The following is a 23230-nucleotide window of genomic DNA, read 5'->3' as shown; positions in this document are numbered from 1 at the left end:
AGTAATGCTACATACGTATAATTTGAACATTGTAGAACAGTAATATAAGCATTAAAATCTTGGACTCACCTTTAATTTTCCAGATTCTGGGTTTTTCCACAGCACTGTCATACGCTCCATGTTAATCCTACGGGAGAAGAAGAAACACTGCCTCAGGCGGTCTTCGACCAATAGGAAAATGATGCCGCGTTGTCGCAACTCTGAAAACTACGTTTTCATATAGGGACTCTAGGGGGAACAATAGAAATGATGACGTCGATCTTGGCCGAAGCACCTGAGGTATATTGGACTAGTCCGGTATTGGATGGAATAGGGTGAAAAGTTGCATCGTGTGATAAGCGCTTTACACTGTTTGGACCCTGCAATTGCCTCTTAGAAAAGGTGGTTTCAAAAATCTAAACAGGTTCTCAATTTACTATGCACAAATGAGAAATTTTAGAATATCCTTAAAACAGAAGAGCTAGCAGACAATGTATCAAGGAGCAAGCAATGTTCGTGAAACTTTTATCTATTGTATAACTGTTACACCTTGGCTGCGTTCGGAAACGATCCACCGGTTACACCGCGTGGTTAGTCCGGTGTGGTCATGACGTATTTGGAATTTCTCTAGGAATTCCGGTAGAACAGCTGTGTTTCCGAACGCTCGTGGTTAAACCGCGGTAGTTCTAGTTCAGCAGCAAACGACACTCCAATCAACGCGTAACTTTCATAATGGGCAAGTCACGTGTGTTACGATCAAAACATGAAACACGACCGGATTGGCCAACACAGACTTTGTGACGTTTGTGATCTCGCTAACCGCTTCCAGACAGCGGTGCGACCGATCCGCGTTTCCGAATGCACCCCTTGTAGTAACTGGGGTTGTGGTAAAAATTTGACTGGAATTCTGACATGGGATTTTATTTTTTTAAATGATGTTTAATTTTTTAGTTTACCTAAACAAATATCATTTACTAATTACATCATTAGCTGTCACGTGATTAACTAACCGGTAGCTACCATAACGTAAGCATTGAGAGCGTTTCAAAATTCGCCACCGGGAACATTTGGGCGCCGAGCATTTTAGGCCCCGGGAATACTGGGCACAATATGCTCGGCGCCCAAAGTGGTCGGCGCCCAAAGTTCCCGGCGCCCAAAGTGCTCGGCGCCCAATCCTCCTAGACCGATTAATTTCGAAAATAAGATGATCTTTTTGAACCCTGATTAGGGGCCTCCACACTTCCAAATTCGGCCCTGCCCAAGTTCATAATCTTTTTTTAACTAAATCACTATATGATTTACGATTTGGTAGTTATATTTGATACACCTTCTTTTGTATTGTGAATGAACAAATGACTCAATCTTTGCACTTATATTTACCTCTCGAAAAATCGCATTTTATTCTTTTGAGAGGTGAATACCCCCAAGTTGGAACCAAAATGCTCTTAAGACATTTGACCCCGCATATATTCGAAAACGCTTTTTCGCTTATAGAGTAAAGAAATATACATGGAGAGGCCCCGTCTATGGTGAAAAGGAGATGAAATTGAAGCCGGAATTATGGCATACAGCGGTGCAATGATGAGCGGGGTTATGATAACATGATCGCTTCGCGAGAATGGCGTGTAGATAAACAACGACAGAAATAAACAATAGACGCGATGTAGATAGTCCCTCCTATTTTCTATCCTCGTCCGTACAGAAAAACGTTGCTAGGGACTCTATTAAAATCGGCTCCAATGCCTCCTTTTCTGTGCTCAGGCAGCAATCGGAGCAATCTATGCCTCTCGCTCGTTTTCGAAGCTCCCTTCACTTCTTCCTCTCCGATTGATTATATTTTAAACCAATCAGAATTTCAGTTTCAGAATTGCCTCTTCCCGTACTTACTACGTTGTAGTCTTGTTTACTAACGATACCTTGTGATGTTGTAAAGGAGAAGAAAACTAAATTATATAAATAAGTTAATGCCCTGTTTGCAGTTTTAAACTGTTGGGGCTTATAAATTGAGTTTAAGGAGGAGGCGTAGAAGGTGCTGTAAGTCTTAAGCAAGGCCATTTGAGCGGTCAAGGCAAAATTTTAAGTTTCCTTCTAAAGAAGGTTCTAGTAGGTCTTGGCCTACTTAATTGCTGTAATACAAATATAGCGTTTTAAAGCAGAGTAAAAATTTGTCTGTTTGCAATCAGGTGTAATCTGATTGCAAAAGAATATCGTAAAGAAGCTCAGATTTAATCAGATTTAAAATATAATCGCAAATATTTCCATTTGGGAATTCGATCAGTATATCGTAAAACCTTTTAAGCAGATCATTGCGGAAAGTATTCTGTTTCGTTTCAGCGGAGGAAGCGATAGCCAGATGTCTCCTTTTGTTTCAGCATTCTGCAAAAATGTTGAAGTTTTCGTGATTAATTTGCCATTGCTGAAGGTAATAAACATTTCTTTTTGAAACTAATTTCGTTCACAAGATTTTCAATCGAAGCGATCCAGTTAAATTCTTTGGTTGAAATTACGTGGAATAAAATATTTTCAGTTTTTGTCATGATGTTGCTCTTTTATTCTTTAACATTGAGTTCGTAAGAGTTTTTTTTTTTTTTTCAATTTCTAGAAATTGAGGATAGAATTTCGGAAAATAATGATGAATATGAGGATCCATACGTTTTGTTTTTACTATTTTGTTAAGTATACTTTTAAATAACACGATGAAAATTTCTAATGGTCAAAATAGGGAAGTTTGTTTTCTGAAATATCCGAAAATTTTGGGCCGACAACACATTTTAAAATTAAAAAATTATTCAAAAAAAAAAAAGGTTTTGGTTTTTTTCAATGAATTTTGCATGCATATTTGAAGAGTATTTACGTGGGAAGGGGGGTTACAGAGGCTGAAAAAGTCGAAAAGTAGTTAAACTGTGAACGATTATTTAGGCTAATTTGCTTTATCATTCGTAACATTGTCCTAAAAATTAATATTGGATTACATAATTATTTTGGAGAAATACATCAAAATTCATACCGTCATCTACACTTTTAAAAAATGCTATTTTAGCTTGAATCATATACAGAAAAGCTCAGTATAAACTTTTAGAGCCTTTTCTTAAACAAATTTCTACTACATATGCAGTTTGGTAGGAAGTTCTACAATCTTGGTCCATAGGAGTTAGGAGTAAATATCATTAATTGGTTATGGCAGGGGTCTCCAACTTTTTTAACTCCCGGGCCACATTGAAAATTTTTTGGGACAAGGCGGGACGGTCCAACAATATTTTAGCTCAAATGGTCTATTTAGCTCTAGCCCCCCCCCCCCCTCATAACAATAGGCGTCTTGTAAAATTTAGAATCGTACAGAAAACTGAAATAAAAAACATTCTTTGTCACAAAAGTAAGTGAATTTTTTTTTTTCTTTAAAGGCTAATACAAGAGTGATACAAGACAAAATTATTGAAATGTACTACAAATTTATTTTATTGAATTAATGATGATTAAAAACTTGGAAATAAATGAGATGCAACACAAGTAAAGCTTTTAAAATATTTTGAAAAGTTAAAAAAATAATGAGAAGATTGCATTTGTTTGATAAAATTTCAGTCCATTTAGAAACAAACTTCGTAGTTCTGATCATTAAGAGGGATTCTAAATTTTTGTCTGATTTAATGTACTTTAATTTTAAAAATGTCTGTTCACATTTGTAAGTGGATGCAAAAAGAGAAAACGTAGCTGTAACATGTTTTTTTAAGTTCTTAAAGCCTTTTTCTGTAGAGAACTGTAAAATGGAAGTAGGTTACCTTCCAGGGGCAGGCTGGCTAATCTGACCCAGTCAGCAAAAGAATATTTTGGCCCACCTCTGTAAATTAAAGAGTGCCGGATCTCAATTCTTCCGAGGTCAAACAGAGACATTAAACTACCCCTAATTCTTATTTTCCTTTAAGTTTCTAAATCAAGTTTTAAAGTTCCAAAAAAAAAAAAAAAAAAAAAAATTGTCAAACATAAAATAAAGCTAACACTGATACATTTTTTTATTGCCTTGAAAGAAAGATACTAGTGGTTTCAAGTCTTAAAAGACACATCTTTAGGCTTCTATCTATCTATCTATATATGTAATAATTATAATAATAAAGTGAAAAATACTGAAAAGACCACACCAAAAGCCCATAGATGCGCAACACATCAAAAGTAAAAAGCCAAGTAAATATAAAATAAGCAAGGTTTGAGCTCTTGTTTATTGTTTATAGTTTAGCATGTGATGCATTTGCCCAATGTTACTCTATATTGCATGTACTAGAGCTTAAACATTCTCTTTTAGTTCATAGTTAAAAAATTTTGGTCCTTTGACCATATTTAATGAATCCTCCACGTCTGATGAGCTCTGGATTCATATTTGTCTTTTCCTATTTAATAGCTATTTGCAATTTTCCTTTTTATCATCATTATTTTTATGTAATTTGTTTAACATTTGGAATTTGGCTTGCTTATTTTATATCTATATATGAATATATATATAGTTCCTTCCAAGGGATATTTTCAAAATTGATATGGAAAAAACCGCAATTTTACAATTTTCGGTAATGTTAGAGGATAGGAAAGAAAAGGGGTTCCCCCACGATTTTGTTCTCTTTCTTTCTTTCAAAATTGAAGTCTTTTTTGGTCTATTTTGCTTACAATAGAATGTTGGGAGTCCTTTCCAGAAATTCTAGGAAATAGAGTGCAATTTTAGGCTACCCTTGGTAAAATTAATGAACAGGGAAACATCGGGGGTTCGCTATGAAAAGTTTCAATGTTGAACTATTAAAAAAGGCAAAACTGTCTTTGGTCACGCTATAGAAAGAAGGAGGCTCAGTGGTCTCATTTGGGAGCATTTCAAAACTGAAGTCTACTTGACCAAATTGCAATAGGGAATCCGGCAACTCTCCTTTTGAGTTTTTTGCTGTGAAATTTTAAAAATATAACCTTGAACTACATTTGAAAACATTAAAAGGAAAGGAGAGAGGTTTCCCAAGGGTTCACTTCAAGATTTTTTGGGAGGGCGCTGCGTTGTGCCTTTCCGCTTTTAAGCTAACCTTTGACATTTAACTTAATCAACCCTCCTTGCCCTTTGAAAGTTTCAACAAAAGTTCTCTAAAAGCAAATTTTTTTTTCAAAAGGTAAAAATTCACACAAGCTGGTCCTTGAAACGTCACTCCCTTGTTCCAATTGCACAAGAATCTGATCAGAGTATATCTGAAGGCTTTTAGCATAAATTTTAAAACTAACCATCAATATTCTTTTCAATATTTTAAAAATAATTACTTGTATGCTCTAAAAAAACCAAAAACTGAAAAAAAAAGCCTTTTTTTATGTGACAAAAATATCAAAAAGTACCCTTTTATCTGAAAGCACACTGCCCTTTTTTGGTCTGGAGGGGAACACTAGTTACCTGAGTTCCCTCTCAACATTTTTTTATGAAACTGAATCAATTATAAGCTTTAGTGCAGGTAAAAGGTTTATGGAACTCTTCAATGGAAATTTCTATAAGTGCAATTTTAAGCTATCTGTAGGGACTTGAAGAGAATGGTGAAGGCTTGAAGACCTTACCAGAAAAATTTTCGATATTTAAGTCGGAAAAACACAATTGAGGGCCTTAATGCAAGAACCAGGTCCAGATTCACTAAATTTTGCTAAGACCAGCAAATAACATCATGTCCTATACAAATTCTATTACCTTTCAGACATTATTTACTACAAAGCAGAGGTCTTTTCTTACATTTGTGTCCCGTTGTTGCACCAATCGGAACATCTATATTGTCCACAATCAAAAATGAATTTAAAAAAAGTAAATAATAATAATTAAAAATTTGGACTTATCTGGTTCTTCCATCAAAGCCCTCAATTGTAGACTATCGTCGGTGACTTCAGAAGAAAGTCTTGACGCTACCTAAAGTAGAGTCAGGAGACTTCTCCGAAGCTTTTCGAATTTGACATTCAAAAAACTTTAGGCTTTGTTGGGAAACGATAGGAGACATAAGGGGTGTGGTTCAGGCTTCTCGAATCTTAATCATAAAATCTTTCTCGAATTTAAGTCAATTTTGAATCTTTTAGAGTATTAAAGGGTTCAGGGGTGATTTTTTTAGACTGAAAGCCTTATTTAGGCTATCTTTGAGGAGGCAGAAGTGTCAGGTCCCCAGAGTATTTTTGTCATTGAAGATTTAAAAATGCAATTTTTAGCTGTATAGTGAAACGTTACGGGGTTATATTCAGGAGCTCTCCATTTTAAGCCATAATTTTGCCTGTTTCATATTCAGTTTATTGTTGTCCAGACTTGCTTTCCCGTATGCGATTTTGAGATGAAAGTTCTCGTAGCGATAATTTACAACAGACCCGTGAAATATATTGTTAATTTACAGCATTTAGGTGAATCTGTCACAACCAGCTGAGTGCATAGTGAATGTTATGCTTGTCTTTTTTCAATTGGGCCAGCAAGCCAAGATACTGTCCTCTCATATTTGTTGCCCCAATTATAAATGGGCAGTTAACAATTTTCGAGGCTGCAGAGAGCAAATTTTCAATTTATCTCAAAAGTTATTCCCTTATACCAAGCGCTTCTATTGTTGTTTTCTCGACTATTAGCATTTTTAATAGCCTTAAATTTATTTCACCGTGGAATGGAAGCATAAATGTAGTGACAGATTCTACGACTGAAATACCGTATAGCAGTGGTACCTCAAAGTGGTGTTATGAAACTCAAAATCTATTCTGAAACATTTCAAACCTACTGATCATCTTCATTCAGTCTTATGACTGATAGTTGCAAAATTAGGAGCCAAGTATAGTTATGTATTGGTTTCTAAAAAACAGATCCAAAGTTTCTTATCAATGGAATAAGCATGCAGTAATAATGGAAGCAAGCTGTGGTTTGTAATAATTGTCTTTCATTTTCCTTGTTTTCCCATTCTATTTCAAATATATATATATCAGGGGTCTGGCCAGAGGATATTTGGGTCCGTTAACGGACCCTTCACAAAAATCTGATCAACCAAAACGGACCTTTCACAAAATCCCGATCAAACAAAACGGACCTTTCACAAAATCCCGATCAAACAAAACGGACCCTTCACAAAATTCTGATAAACAAGATCGGATCTGTCAAATTGTTTATTGAAAGAGCAAATTTGAAAGCAAAATAATGCATATTTCTGTGTATAAACCGATCATTTTTGGAACCTTTTTCTAAGTCAAATTAGAGGGATCAGCCTATACAAAATCGGCTAATTTTGAAAAAAAAAAAAGAAGAAAAAATCGGCACTCTTGCGATGCTCCTGCAAGCGATAAATAATTGCTACTGCCAAATAAATATAATGGTTGTTTGTTTTATCACAGCTGATTAGCAGCGGTGTTGTTGTAAACTTTTCTGAAAAGGCATTGGTAAGCACTCCCCCCCCCCCCCCCCCCCCCGCTCATGATTTAATAAACAATAATAATATATATCTGCGAAATGAACTTAGAACTGCAAAGGGATAGTTAGGGTGAGGAAAAAATATGATCGCTTCAGATAGGGTTACCAATTTCAAAACTATCACCACTTAACGTCTGGCGTTGAACCTTTATAATTACTTGATTAGAAAATATTCTCATCATTTTGTCGGCTTGTCAATATTTGCGTTTTTACGGTGTGGTGCGATGTTTAATTGTTATTTTAGGAGAAAATTATATGGATTTTGATTTTTCGATTCTAACAAGGATGATTAACTTTAAATAAACTCTTTTAATTATAGTTTTTTTTTCTTTAGATGTCTACATTTTGAAAAATGCAATCTTTTAACATCCGATATGAGAATCATATTTTGTTCTTTTTTCAAGCTAACTTCGCTTTATTAGGATTCAAATAAATGAAAAGTCTCTTTATTTCTGTTAGAACTCTCATTTCAAGTTTTTAAAGCAAAATTCCATTTTCTGTTATGAGTCAAAAATTAAAATACTGAATAGATGGTTTATTTTATTTTATTATTATTATTATTTTTTTTTTTGGGGGGGGGGTCAACTGTGTCCACAGATATTAATGATATGTTATCATAGGACTCTAAAATGCAATTTTAAAATAATTTTATCAAAAATATTTCTTTTACAAGCCGTTTTTATACTTTTGATGCCTTCACTTTGAGAATCGCGATCTCTTTGCATCCGCTATGGGAATTCGATTTTTCGAATTTTTGATGATTATTACGCTTTGTTAAGAGGTAAACAATTGAAATATCTTTTTATTTTTGTTAAAATCACGGAATTTATGAGTTTTAAACGAAATTCTGTGCTTTTTAAGAGTATCTTGGGTCAAAAAGTTGAATGCTGAACCCTATTCTGAATTTTGTTTTATATATTTATATTTTTGTTACAATTATTTTAAATATTGTACAGAAATATATCTAGTATAAAATTTAACATAATGCAGAATGGTAGATAAATATTGATACTTGAAAGAGCAATGCCCCCCCCCCCCCCCCCCCCCCCCGCCAAATATCAGAAAAAAAATCCAGAATGATTTTCTCGCCATAGAAGAGGAAAACACTCAACTTTAAATTTAAATGATGCAGTTTGTGACATCTCTAAATTCTAAAATGTTGTTTTAACATTTTTTTTTTTTTTGCGAAATTTTTTGATTTTTCACAAAATTAATTCTTTTTTCACAAAATTATTTGATTTTTCACAAAAAACGGACCCTGTGAAAAATCCTGGACTGACCCCTGTATATATATATATATATATATATATATAATAATAATAATAATAAAAGTGAAAAATATTGAAAAGACCACACCAAGAGCCCATAGATGCGCATCGCAGAAAAACTAAAAAGCCAAGTAAATATAAAATTAAGCAAACAGAATTACAAATATTAAACAAATTATAAATAACAAATGATGATAAAAAGGAAAAATGCAAACAGCTATTAAGTAGGAATAGAAAAAGAGTGAATCCAGAGCTCATCAGCCGTGGAGGATTCATTAATTATGGTCAAAAGACCAAAATTTTAACTATAAACTAGAAGAGAATGCTTAAGCTCCAGTACATGTAATATAGAGTAACAATGGGCAAACACACCACTTGCTAAGCTAAAAACAATAAACTAGAGCTCAAACCTAAAACTAAAAGCAAGGGGTTTCGCCTTGACTAATTAGGAAAACAAGTTCCGATAATTAGCCATCCACGGGACAGTACCTGCCAATAACAAAATTGTCTTACCTTGAAATCCAAGTAAACATATCCTGTCCGTTGTTCAGCATGACGGGTTCAGCAACGGACAGGATATGTTTACTTGGATTTCAAGGTAAGACAATTTTGTTATTGGCAGGTACTGTCCCGTGGATGGCTAATTATCGGAACTTGTTTTCCTAATTAGTCGAGGCGAAACCCCCTGCTTTTAGTTTTAGGTTTGAGCTCTAGTTTATTGTTTTTAGCTTAGCAAGTGGTGTGTTTGCCCATTGTTACTCTATATTACATGTACTGGAGCTTAAGCATTCTCTTCTAGTTTATAGTTAAAATTTTGGTCTTTTGACCATAATTAATGAATCCTCCACGGCTGATGAGCTCTGGATTCACTCTTTTTCTATTCCTACTTAATAGCTGTTTGCATTTTTCCTTTTTATCATCATTTGTTATTTATAATTTGTTTAATATTTGTAATTCTGTTTGCTTAATTTTATATATATATATATATATATATATATATATATATATATATATATATATATATATATATATATATATATATATATATATATATATATATATACATATATGTATATATATATATATATATTTGTTTTGACTCATGATATCCCCCTTAATATGAGGTGTGACCCGAGGTGAAAATAAGAATGGGTTGAGTACCACTGATGTATAGCATCAATCTCAGTTCTGTAGAACATTTCCCGTTTTACTTTATACACAATTTCGACTTGAACTTAAAGGGCAAGAACGTAAGTATTTTTTTTATTTAGAAAATTTGACAAAAGAGGGTCAACTATTCAAGTTGATCCCCCTAAGCATTTGGCCCAGTCGGGGATCCCCGACCAGCCCCACTGTTACCTTCCTTGTGGCATTCCTGGAAAGCTGTCTTGAGTAAGTCATTAGTAATTAACTCAATGACTTCCAGTTGCATTTCAGAAGGCACCTTGTCAATATCACACGTAAAAGGGTTTTGAAAGTGTTGAATTTCGTCTGATGCCCGATCAAAGTCTTCAGAGCTATTTGTGGGAGACTTTCGATTTCTGTTATCAAGTTTTTTTCGCAGAATTCAGAATCTAGTATTAAAGTTTGACAATGAACATTTAAATCTGATTTTAGCCTCCCTCTCATGCTGAGCTGACCACTAATGAAACACAGGTGAAGACAGGAGTGAGCACATGTTTTCCCTGGGACCTGAAAATGCTCCATGCCAGGGGACTAATAGCAGAATGTTGCGCAGAGAAAAGAGCAAAAAGAGAGATGGGTGCTGCACTCGTAGTTAATAGTAAAAAATGGTTAAAATTAACGGTAGAAAGATATCAAATAATTGATTTTAATTAAAAATAATGTCTCAATTATATTTCCAACATTTATTTATCTTATTTTATTTTATCTTAAGACTGTCTCTGTTCCAAAAAAAAAGAAAAAAAAAAGTTTGTAAGCTTCCCGCGGGCTGTAGGTTGGAGAGGCCTGGGATATGGCAAAATTAAGGATGGATATATGAGAGGGGCGATCTCCCCTCTCTTAAACGACCCTGCACAGTTTATTTGTACTTATTGGACGCTCTGAAATGCAAGTCTAGGCCCTTTTCAATTATGTAAAAGGAAAGGAATGTGGTTCAAATCTCCTTCCCAGTTACTTTTCGAAATTGAAGTTTCAAAAAGACAATTTTAGACGATCTTTGGCGAAGTTAAGAAGAGACGTTTGAAGGTCATCATCCAGACATTTCGCAAAATTTAAGTTTTAAAGACGTGACTGCAGACACCTCAGGTAGCATTTGTTGGGAAAGTGAGTTCAGCTACTTTCCTCCGGTAATTTCTCGAAACTAAAATCTCAAAAAGGCAATTTTTTAGACAACCTTCGATGATGTTAGAAACAGGGATCGTATGGGTCATGGAAATCCGTGAAATTCATGGAAAAAAATAAGCAAATTTCAGACCTGGAAAAGTCATGGAAAATTGAAATTTTCATTCCAAATCATGAAAATTTAGAAGTCATGGAAAAATGTCCTGTGGCAAAGATAAAGTAACAGTAGCTAAACTGGCATTAAAAATCTTGAGTGATTTAACAGTATTGCACATAAATCTATTGAAACTGGAAAATTGAACTATCCTAAAAACAAATCTGAATTTTGAAATCTCATTGCATCCACTTCTGTTATAGCCGCTCGTCTTTTTTTGCATTGGTATTTTATTGCTTGCCCATCACTTACTTTGTATTTACCACTAATGTCAATACTTATATTTTATATTCTGTAGAAGCAAATTTACACATTCTTGATTTTGCCACGCTCACTCAAAAAACGCAGTTTAATTGCATCCGAATTCGTTTCCATTCCTCGTAAAAACTTGATTATTAAATTTTTCAGAGTTGATCTTAATTTGTTGAAGGTTTTAGAAAATAAAATGCTTTAGTCAAGCGATATAGCATACAGAAATAAGGGAATCATAATACTCTAAAACAGTAGTGCCCAACATACGACCCGCAAAACTCAATGTCAGGACTCAAACACCATGTTTTGGAAATTCTGAACCTATTAATTTATATGCATTTGAAAATGTGCAAATAAATTTACAAGTACATTTAAATCAGAAGATTTATTCACTGTTGAATGTTTTTTTTTGAATGTATAAATCAGTGGCGTCGCTAGGGGGGGGGAGCGGTCCGCCCTGCGGGTGTCACCCGTATGAAGGAGTGGCACCCAAAGTGAAATTGCAAGTTTTTGAAAAATATAAAGCTAAAATGCATTTTTAAGACTACAAATTTGCAACTTTTCCTGAGGGCGGGGGAGGGGGGTGTAACCCATGCTAGGTACATCAATGTATCAATATCTGGTTCACAAAGAGAAATTTACTAATGATTAAATACGTTGTTGACACTAAAAGGCAACTTTTGAAGCAAATTTATTGAAATGTATTTAATGACTCATTCAACCTTTGTCCTATTCATGATCATTCTGCCTGTTTATAAAAAGATTATTAGACATTAAACATCATTATATTACATTTGCCGTATTTTTACTTAAAGTTATATGATGGAGACAAATAAAAATAACTTCTTTTTTTTTTTCGTGTATACTGACTTTTTTTCAAACACAAGTAAGTGCTTTGATGAGGTAGTGGCTTTCACATATAAATTTTGCTAAGGCTTATTTCCAAAAATTGGCAAGTTTGATGTTAAATAGTACTATTCTCTCCATATAACAAGGTCATGAAAATTTTTATGAAGTCATGAAAAAGTCTTGGAAAAGTCACGGAATTTTTTTATCCAAAGAGAGTATGAACCCTGTAGGAAGAGTTAGTTTCGAAACACTTCCCCAAAGTTCTACAATGCAATTTTAGAATTCCTCTTTCGACAGAAAAGGAAAGGAAGAGGTTTGAGGAGGAAATCCTGGGCAAAATCTCTATATCATAGTTGCTTTAAATAAAAACTAGTGCAGCCCCTCCCCCTTCCCAAGCATGTGTAATCAGGTATGTCGTAAAAGGTAAGTTAAAAAATTGAAGGCCCCCTCCTTGAAGCGTTTCTGGACACATCCTTGGGCAAAATATTGACTGTTTTTACGACTGTCTTAATTTATTGTATGTTGTGTTGATGTATACTTTTTTCTTTTCAGTTCTCTCCATTGGTGGATTTCAGGATTCAGAAGCTTCTGCTGTTATCCTCGACTATTTGCGTGTGAAAATATTACACTGGTTTGTATTACTAATTACATTTTTTAATGATTAGTTTGGTTTTTCTCTCAAAAGTTTAGATACTTTCTTTATGTTGTGCTTTCTTAAATTAGTACAAAGGCTTGTCTCCTGGGGTAGTCAACCTGTGCCACTGTCTTGGGCAACCAATTTTGGGAGGGAAATATTTCATAATGGAAAAATTGTGAGGAAGAAAAAAAATGAACTCATATTTGTTTCTTAGTTGTTTTTTTTTGTTGGTCATTTGCTATTCTAATTACAGCAATATGTGAGATTATGTTCCATGATTTAAAAAATACATACAGTCAGTTCTCATTGATTCGAAGTCCCAAAGGACCGGCTAAAACGTTCAAGTTATTGATAGTTCAAATTATGGAAAGTTTCCACAACAGTCTCAAGAGTTTGGGACCAAATGAAAACTTCGAGATAAAGGAATATACGAGTTATATGCTTCAAGTTATCGGTATTCAACTGAATATATCATTAAGAAGAAAGCGAGATGCTTGTCAAGATCGCCTGGGGCGGCAAAACTACAAGAGCCAACCTTGTTAATACAGTAGTTAAAATGAATTTTATTCTATTTTTAAATATAGAGAAACTTTTGTGCCCTATGTAACAAAATCTGAAACGTAAATGAGAATGTGCTGCAATCTGATAAAATGAAATGATAAATTAATATTGTTTGCTCTTAAGGGCCAAACTGTGGTAGCTGTGGTATGAAAAAATTAAAACACTTCCTTTGTATAAAACTTGGTGCATTCAAAATCTATACATTCTGACGTTATTCAAAAGTATGAATAAAAACTGTTATTTAAGTTGAAAACAATAAAATATTTAGGGATGCATAAAAAATCCGTTTGATATTTGGTATACTGCACAATGATCGAAATCATTGGTGATCCGCTGGTCCAAGAGCATTGACAACTGTTTCAGACCACTATAAAATAGAATTCAGCAATCCAAGGCCGTAGCCAGGATATTTTTTTGGGGAGGGACATGTTCGGAGGCAAAAATGTTTCCAGACATGTAATGGGAAAAAATAGCATTTAAAAATTATGTTTATTAAGATGTTTGCAAAAATTAAACTGAAATGTTATTAAAAAATTAGTTTCTAATAATTATTTTTATTAACTACGTCAAAAATTTCGTATATTTAGACTCGGCAAAATAAGAGAACTTACTGCTTGCACTTATACTTTCTATAATACATGATACAGTATTTACTACATGTCTATAATTACAAATGCACGCAACAGAGGCTTTTAGAAAAACTTTCGAGCAAGTTAGTGAAAATAGTCACAATTGAAAAGCAATCTACAATTGCCACCTGAAAAAAAAAAAAAAAACTTCCTTAAAGGCTGATCTAAAAAATTACGCATTTAATCAAAAGTATGAGTAGATTAAAAATGGTAGTTTTGATCATGTAAATCTGTTGAGTATTGTTGAAGTATATATAACAAAGAAAGTTTTTAAAATGTTATTTTGTAATAAAAGACATTCATATTCTGGGAAAGAACCAAGGTGTAAAAAAGTTAAGACGTTTTGAATTTTTTTTTTTTAAATGTGGGTGTGGAGGGGGTGGGAAGGAGAAAGGGTCTGATTGGAAAGAAGATTTGTATAACAAGGTCAAGTAAAGGCGGAGCAGAGGGAAGAATTTTGATCAGATAGTCTTCGTTTCTTTATTTTTTAGAGAAAGGTTAGAATTTCGGGGGAGGATTTATCCCGACGGTCCCCTCTCTGTCTATGGCCCTGCAACAGTCTGTGTGACTAGTGGACAGTCGGTCAGCTAAGCCATTTCATAATCTATATTAAAAAATAAATGTAAAAAAAAAATATTCACAGTGATTCTACTTCTTTACATTTACGGCATATACTCGCACATAATTCGAGAAAATTAGCACACAAAATGAGGTCAGAAGTTCGGGGGTTGACTTATAAGCAGGGCAGAATTTGTGAAAATTTTCATAAAATAGTTTTGGGAAAAAAATCACTCATTTTTCCGATTTTATTCCCACCCTTTTAAACAAATGTTAAAGAAGTAAATACTTACACATTCTGCTATTATTTTGCATGGTTTGACTGAAATAAAGGCTAAAGAATTTGTGGGGATTGCGGTATTCCCGAATTTTCCTGATAATCGCGAGTTATTGCTCAGTTTTTTGAAGTAATGTAATAAGGCTACAGTGCAGAATTTTATTGATAATAATTCAAAATAAACGCAACAAACAGAAAAATCGTTACAGTGAAGGCGAACCCTTTACAAAAATTACGAACGCAGAAGTGAATACTTTTCTGCAAAAGTTTGAAAATCGAACGTTTTTCAACATAAGAATGTTCATTACATTTAATTTCCTTCAAACATTCGAAAATAGTGGCAAAATGTTCCCGATTTTTGGAGAAATTAGCGTGTCCATTTATATGCGGATTTTCAAATTTTTCCCGATTTTCTTCCTAAAAGTAGGGGGTCGACTTATACGAGAGTATGATAGAATTAGCGCTATTATCACTCCTCTTGACTTACCATTTATTTAACTTTATTTACGTTCAGTTAAAACGCCGCTCTGTTGCATCACATGATGTAGTCGGCAATCCCACGCTTTTCACTCGTTTGAGGCCAATACCTGTATTAGACGATAATGCAGATTCATGCATGTGCTTAGCCATGATTGGTTGCAGTGTTCTACATGCGTATGGGAAGCATCTGATAACTTTCATGTCCCATCATGCATCAATATGTTAATTTGGCTTTGAGATATGAGCGGCTGTTTACTTACTGAATGGCACTCACTTACTCACTTACTCACTAGAGGTAGCGAGTTGCTACTCTCTACCGGTTAGGCTGCTTAGCCATTTTACACAAACTTTGAGCGTGTACTAGTCGCAAGAGAGGATGTTGACTTGTCCATACTAGATTTAGGCTCGGTGTTGTTTGTGATCAGGTATGCAGTCATGTTAAAGTAAACGGGTAGCCTTTTTATATATATATATATTTTTAAGTTGATTTTAATGTTTTTAGTTAAAAAATAAATGTTGTTGTTTTCAAAAAGTGAGTCGTTCATCTACGAACTTCCAAACAATCACTCTACTAAATATGGACTTAATGATATCAGATGTCTAAAGCACTCGCTAAAACTGGAGAGTACACCGTATTTTTGGGAATAAGCGCCGTGGCTCAAACGAGAAGAAAAGTTTAAAAAATGCCGGGGCGGCACATATAACAGGTGCGGCGGAAACAATGTCTTTTTTTTTATTTTCAAGTTTAAAAAACAAAATTCTTTGTTTAAAAAAAATAGAAAATGTTGCTAATAGATGGCACCACATCGTTTCTTTTCATTTTGAGAAATCCTTCAACCTTGGGGGACAAGTAAAGCAAAGAGGGGGGTGGGAATGTGATTCGACGATTGCACGTGTTTCATTCAGGAGAGAAACGCTGATCCAACGTGAGGGAGCAAGCCTAATTGCGTTGGAGCAAAGGGATCAGGAAATCTTTTGACCTTAGGCGGCAAGTAAAGCAAAGAGGGGGGAGGGAAGGTGTGTCAACGATTGCACGTGTTTCACTGAGGAGAGAAATGCTGAGCTGATCCACATGGGCGAGCAAGCCTTATCGCATTGGAGCAAAGGGGTCAGGGAGAGGAGGCAGCAAAAGTACTAGTAAAGAGGATGGATGACCAGTTGTGTAAAGGGTATTTACCACCCCCCTCACAAAAGTGGGTTGCTCGGTCAAGCAACCTAATTGGAAACTTGTCTCCTAGCTCTAATTTTAGTATTCTCTCACATCTTCACATTGCATCTTTTGCTGTCGTTTGTGCGCTCTTCTCTAATTTTTTACAGACTTTTTTTAGAGTTGCTTTTGAAAAGGCTCCCAAGCGATTGAAAACTAATACTGCAGCCTTTAAGTTTAAGGTAATAAAGGTATAATCATTTGGAAATAGTCTTGCTGCCAGAGAGTTTGGCATTGACAAGAGATTCACTTGCCGTTGGAAATCGCATAAATTAACCATCAAAAGTGATGGCCAATTGAGGGATGCCAAAGGCAAAAAGTGCAAAATAGGGATGGGATTTTTAAAAATATTTCATTATTGTTAATTAAAAATACTAACGAGAAATTTTTTTAAATTTATATTTAATCCAGTTTTTTTACTACTGATTATACATTTAAGTTGTTTAATGTTGGGAGCGCTCTTATAGAAGGTGTGGCGCTTACACTGAGTGAGGCACATACATTAAAATTTGAGAATATATTACAATGCGGTGCTTACACCGGGTGCAGCACTTATTCCCGAAAATACGGTATACCGTAGATAAATTTAGATGCATATATATATCAGAGCACGAAGAGTTCCTATTTTTCCTCCTTTTTAGAGCTCTCTCCTTATTTTCCTACTTTTCCCCTTTTTTTCCCTACTTTTTCTTTTTTAGTATAGCACTTCTAATTGTGCATTTTTTCTTATTTTTACAATGGCGCACCAATAATTTTCTGCATGTTTCAATTTTAAAAAGCAAAAGAAAGAAGCGAATCCTAAGTTTTTAATTCACTGACTACAGTAATTTCTGGAATAAATACTGCGGCGTCTGAGTGTTTAAAATTAAATATTTGTGAGTGACTTTTGTGCCGTTGAGGCGTTTATGATCGACCTTTCTTTTTATCGCCCCGACTTCAGTTCTACTGTTTTTATGAAACAATAAAGAAACAGATACCGGCCCATTCTGATGCAATTATATATTATTTACCCCTGAGTTAGAAGCTTTAATTCAAGTAAACGGCCGAGTGTCCAAAAAGTGCAGGAAAAGCTGAATTTCCTATTTGCCAAATTTTTGTATAGTTGATTACAAGTGAAATGGAGCTCTATTTAAACAGAAAGGCAACGAAAAACCATAAAAGGAATGTAAGGAAGCAAAAAATGAAAAACCTGTACACTGTACATATTTTATTGATGTTAGTACAAAATAAAAGGCACAGATAACAAAAATTCGCAAAAACGGATCACTTCAAAAATAATAGTGGAAACTAACTTTTTTCATACATAAATATGATTATTGTTCTAAATCGTAATCATGATATAAAATTTCATTTTCTTTCCTTGCAAAGAGTGTATTTGCAAAAAAAAAACTAGATTGGCGAAACGTTCCCGATTTTTAGAGAAAAACCGGAAATCAATTTAAAATGCGAGATCCCGTTTTTATTTCTTAATTTTTTTAAAGTTGGGGAATAGAGCCACAAGCAAATATGTACTGGATTTTTTTTTCTTTTTAATGGGTATTTTCTACTCAGATATATCATCAATATCAAGAAGTTGCTCATAATTTTATGTGCTGCATTTATGGCAATGCGGCATTTCGGAACATATAAAATTTTTTTGACAGACTCTTACTCTTTTTGGGGTGCGGCAATTATATTGATGCTGCTTATCTATTGTAAGTTATTGTGCTCAGGGCCCCTGATCAAAGGGGGGGGGGTAGTGGAAGAGATATATTTGATACCAGTTGCTCCCCCCTCACTCTCAATTTCGTGAACTATTTCCGAATGAATATTTTTGTCGTATGATGTAGATCGAACGAAACTACATGTCTTCGCTTTTTATGCCCAGAGAAAGAAGCATTAGTAACTGATCTTTGGCTTTGGTAAAAATGTTATGTTTACCATGCATGTATTTTTCCTTTTTTTTTCAGTGACAAATTTTGGAACAAGAAAGAGGTAAAAAACCATCAAACCAATAAAACAATATTCGTTTTTATTGCTTGATTCAAATTAAAACTGGCCCCTCATTCTGAATGCAAATAAACATTAATTTGCCAAAGCCAGTGAGGGGAGAAATTGACCCCACTAACCCCTCATAAATGACTTGCCTGAAACAAAAATTTATGTTGAATGCTAAAAGTACACAACATAATACAAACCTTATAATTTACTTACTTCGTTATTTATCCTTATATATTATTTCTGTAGCCTGTTTTTGGTTTCTACGCCAGATTTTCCTCAATTCTTGATCGATTTCTTTGATTTACGTTGTATTTTAAAGCTTATGGTGCTGGCTACTGACGAAAAATAGACCCACGGTCTAAAAATTGTTTTTTTCAGCCGAAAAACCTGTTTTAAAGAACCAGAATGAGGTTTTCGGTTAAACTTATAACTTTAATTTGCGCTATGACCAACAGAGCTGAATAGCTTGATCGGCAGAGCGTTCTCTTCGTAACCAGGAGAATGCGTGTTCGGGCCCACGTCCGGACAATCTGCAACAAAAAATTAGAGATATATCGCGCATTACATGAACACTTAATTCAGTGAATAGCAACTATGAAGGAATAGAATAAATGAGGAGGAAACGCTCCTTGCTGATATGAAAACTTGAAGTGACTTTGTGCTAAATTACTTCGGAGTTGTACGTTTTTTTTCTTTTTAAGCTTTGGCTCTGAAGAAAATTGAAGCATAATGTAAGCGAAAATATAAGTAACAGGTTTAAGATTTCAGACTAAAATAGAATTGTTTTTTGTTCAGAAAAAAATGATACATAGTGTATTGAAATATATATTCTTCTAATGAGTTTTTGACTCTTTGTACAAATAAAAAAATTACTACCTCAATTTGGAGGGTAAAATATATATTTTTTCTTCTTTTTGCAAAAAAACAAATAGCTTATCACATTTTTACTACATTCGAAAAGCTACGCTTATAAAAGAGCATACTTCAATTTATTTTGTATTTTAACTGTGCTGTTAAATGATGAATACGTGCTGCCATCTAAGTCATGACGGTTCAAACAGCCTGCGGTAACAAATTGTAAAAATTTTCAAGAACAAAAAAAATGTTTCTTCAATATCTTATCTTATATATTATTCCCTTCTCATTTTAAAACTTATCTGGCTGGCTAATGAAAAAAAATAGACTTACGGTCGAAAAATCAAGTTTTCGGAAACGCCCCTTGCTGTTTAAAAACCTTGATGCTGCCTGTAGTTCTTAAGCATTTTTTAAAAGCAAAGTTCTAATGCAGTTTTCCATTTTTTACGTCGCTTTCGGCAAAAAAAAAAAAAAAAAACCTGTGTGTGTTCATATTTTAATAAAGCTTAAAAGCACTGGACTTAGTTGTTCGGTTAAATTTATAAGTTTTTTTCGGTAGAGCGTTCGGCTATAAACTATCTGAACTTCGGGCAAGTTTGGGCTGTCCGAAAGAATATCAAATTTATATTAGTATTACGCATTACATGTACTCATAACATACAAACATAATAAAATAAATGCAGTGGGAATGCTACTTGGTGTTTCGACTCCTTTATGCATGCTACATTTATCATTCGGATAAGTTGACTGTTAATCGAAGAGTGTTCTTCCTTTTTTTTAAGCTTTGATTCATCCAGACCATTCAGCATAATGTAAGCATAAAAAAGTATTAGATTTACCTAAAGGAAATCCTTTTTGTGCAGAAAAACATTTTCATTGTATGCTGAAATGTAGATGTTTCTAATAGCAGTGTTCCACCTTTTGTACAAATGAAAAAATACTACGCCGAATTCAAACTACGAGTTTCACCCAGTAAACCTTTAATTTTTTATTCGCGCGAATACGATATAAAGCATTAAAATTATTATCAACTTCATTAGCAAGAAATCATTTTCTACTCCTCTCCTTTCTGCTGAAAAAAAAATACATTTTGTCTACGTTCGAAAAATTACACTTAAAAAACGGACTTAGTTCAACTGGTTTTGGTTTTGAATTTTAAGTGTTCGATTAAAAGAGAAACATGTGCGGGCATTTAAGCCGTAACTGTTAAAGCAACCTTCTATGTGAAATAGTTCAATATTCAAAGATAAAAACACTTATTTTCAATCTAATTTATTACTTCTCTAGAATGTTCGTTTCAATCGCTACGTGAGATCTTCCTCATTCTTTAATCAAATTCCATGTTTTACGAATAATTTTAAGTCGTATCATGCTGGCTAATGACAAAACATAGACGCATGTTCTTATAATATTTTTTTCGGCGAAAAACTTTTTTACTGTGTTTTATTACGAATTCCTTCAACGAATAGCATTGAAAAGGAAGGCACAGTTGCTAGGTTTGTTGGGGTGTCGGGCTGTTACTCAGAATGGCGCCAATTCGAATTCGTGCCAATAAATATCTCTTTAATATTTCTTTTTTCCCCGTCAGATGCTCACGTGGGCTGGTCTCTGTTTGCCACAACCTGTTTTTTTACATGCACAATTATTGCTTTTTCACGAGTCACTACTCAGCCACACTTTTAATGATATTTATGTTTTAATTGAAAATGTGTACGACCAAAAGGTGAGCGATGATCAAATTATCACAACGTTGTATTTAACGAGGTTTTGTTACTGATGTCTTTAAATTACATGCCTTCTCTTCTGCGCTTACTTTTTTTTCGGTTCTTCTTCATAATGTTCTTCCTTTGAAATTCTTAAAGAGCGACATACCTTATGAAACGATTCGAAGCACAGTGCGGAGTTCCGCACGGGTCGACTAGTTTAGTTTAATTATTTTATTATAAATTTTATGTCGCATATTTAAGAACAAATTTATTTTAGTTCTGCATTTTCAGTCTTTTTCCTTTTTCTTCAAATTCAAACATCTGTCCCTGTTTATGCAAGAATGCGTGTCAGCTGCTGATTATTTTAACTAAAACTAATTTAATATTTGCTTTGCTTTTTCTATCATAGTTTATGACAACAGGAGCTGAAAGTGTTCGTATTTTCAAATGAAAAATAGATGCTCTCGAAAGAATGCTTTCGTTTTTGACAAAAAAAATCTTTGATAAAAATGGTTTTATTGCACTTTTTTTTTTTTTTTTTCATTTTATTCTTTCACACACTTAAAAATTTTATTACTGTATTGTTGAACAGTGTTTCTTTGTTTGGATTTTATTTTCATATATATCTTTGTTTCAACCAGTTTATTTTTCATACTGTAGATTGTCAGCTTGTTTCTTTCATTTTGTTTTTGTGACTTGGCCTTTCATTAAATCCCTTTAATACTTCAAAAGTACTGTTAGTTTATTTTTGGGACAGTTTTAAATCAAAAATACTGGTAGTTTTTACATTAGAAATAAAATTTACTCTAAATTTGTTTCCTCTTGACGTGTGTGTAGTCTCATCTCTTCCTATTTTTTCCTACGTTTTTAAGTGATTTTTTTCCTACTTTTCCAATTTTTGATTCCTTATTTCCTACTTTTTCCCCTCAAAAAACCACGTTGGGGTCTGATATATATATATATATATATATATATATCAGACATATATCAGTATACATTTTTAGTTATGTGTCTTAAATTTTTATTGAAATTCTATATTGGCTTCTTACACAAAAAAATAATAAGTTGTAAGTAAAATGCTTATAAATTCATGAAGAAACCTATTTCATGCTAATCTACATTCAGTGTTATGTGAACCAGTTATACAGTCTGTGAATAAAATGCTTCAAAACCCTGGAGGGTTTATGAATAACCCACTATATTTTTATAGTCACAGTAAAATTGATACAACAAGCTAACAGTAGGTGCGGCAGGCCTGAGGGTTAAAATAAAAAATAAAGTCATATCAACGGGGTTTGCTGATATATATCAGTCGATATATATCATGACATACACTGGTGTGCAAAAATTAAGGACGAGACGGTTTTTTTCAATATAACTTTGTACAAAAGCTCTCCAAATCAACTCCAATTTAATACTGTAAGATCCCCAATACGTAAGGACATGTGTAATGTAAGCATCACCTACTAAAAGAGAAATCAGAGGGATAAAAAGAAGCTTTATTGAAAAAGTAGCATGGAGCGCAATGCGACTGAAGGCCGAAACATCCCTGTGATGGGTGTCCAGCAAAAAACATCCGGTCTTTAGTAGGGGATATGATGTCCCCCGACTGCTGGGCAGGTTTCACAGCGTCTGCCCATGCTGAGAATGAGGGTGTCAATGAGTTGTTGAGACATTGCTGCCCATTCGTCTTGCAGCACCAATCGAAGCTCCCAAATCGTTACTGGTGGTAAGGTATGAGCTGCCAAGCGTCTGCCTATAAAATCCCATACATGCTCGATGGGATTGAGATCCGGAGATCGTGCCGGCCAATCCATACGTTCAATATCCTCACTCTCTAAGAGCTGTTCGGCAGCTACTGTGCGATGACATGGTGCATTGTCGTCCATGAAAAGGAACTGCGGACCCATAGCGCCTCTAAAAAGACGCACATATGGAAGAAGAATCTCGTTACAATAACGGGTCCCGTTGACTAAACCTACGTCAAAGATGTGAAGGTCTGTACGACTACCAAACATGATGCCTCCCCAAACGAGAACACCGCGACCTCCATACCTGGCCCTCCAATGATGTTCGTGGGATGATTGCGGCTTCCCCGCTGTCTGCAGATGAGT

The 23230-nt window shown here is 34.3% G+C and overlaps 1 long non-coding RNA gene across 1 annotated transcript in view; it reads left to right on the top strand.

The window, feature by feature from the left end:
- Positions 1–1905: 1905 nt before the first annotated feature.
- The window catches only part of LOC129232104 (uncharacterized), a 30121-nt gene continuing 8796 nt past the window's right edge, over positions 1906–23230 (top strand). Inside the window, exons 1-2 of the long non-coding RNA XR_008581324.1 lie at positions 1906–2401; positions 12779–12857. This is a non-coding gene — a long non-coding RNA (uncharacterized LOC129232104). The remainder of the gene's footprint in view (positions 2402–12778; positions 12858–23230) is intronic.

Source organism: Uloborus diversus, unplaced genomic scaffold, assembly GCF_026930045.1.
Source record: "Uloborus diversus isolate 005 unplaced genomic scaffold, Udiv.v.3.1 scaffold_1082, whole genome shotgun sequence".
Taxonomy (NCBI): domain Eukaryota; kingdom Metazoa; phylum Arthropoda; class Arachnida; order Araneae; family Uloboridae; genus Uloborus; species Uloborus diversus.
This window is presented reverse-complemented; position numbering and strand designations above follow the sequence as displayed.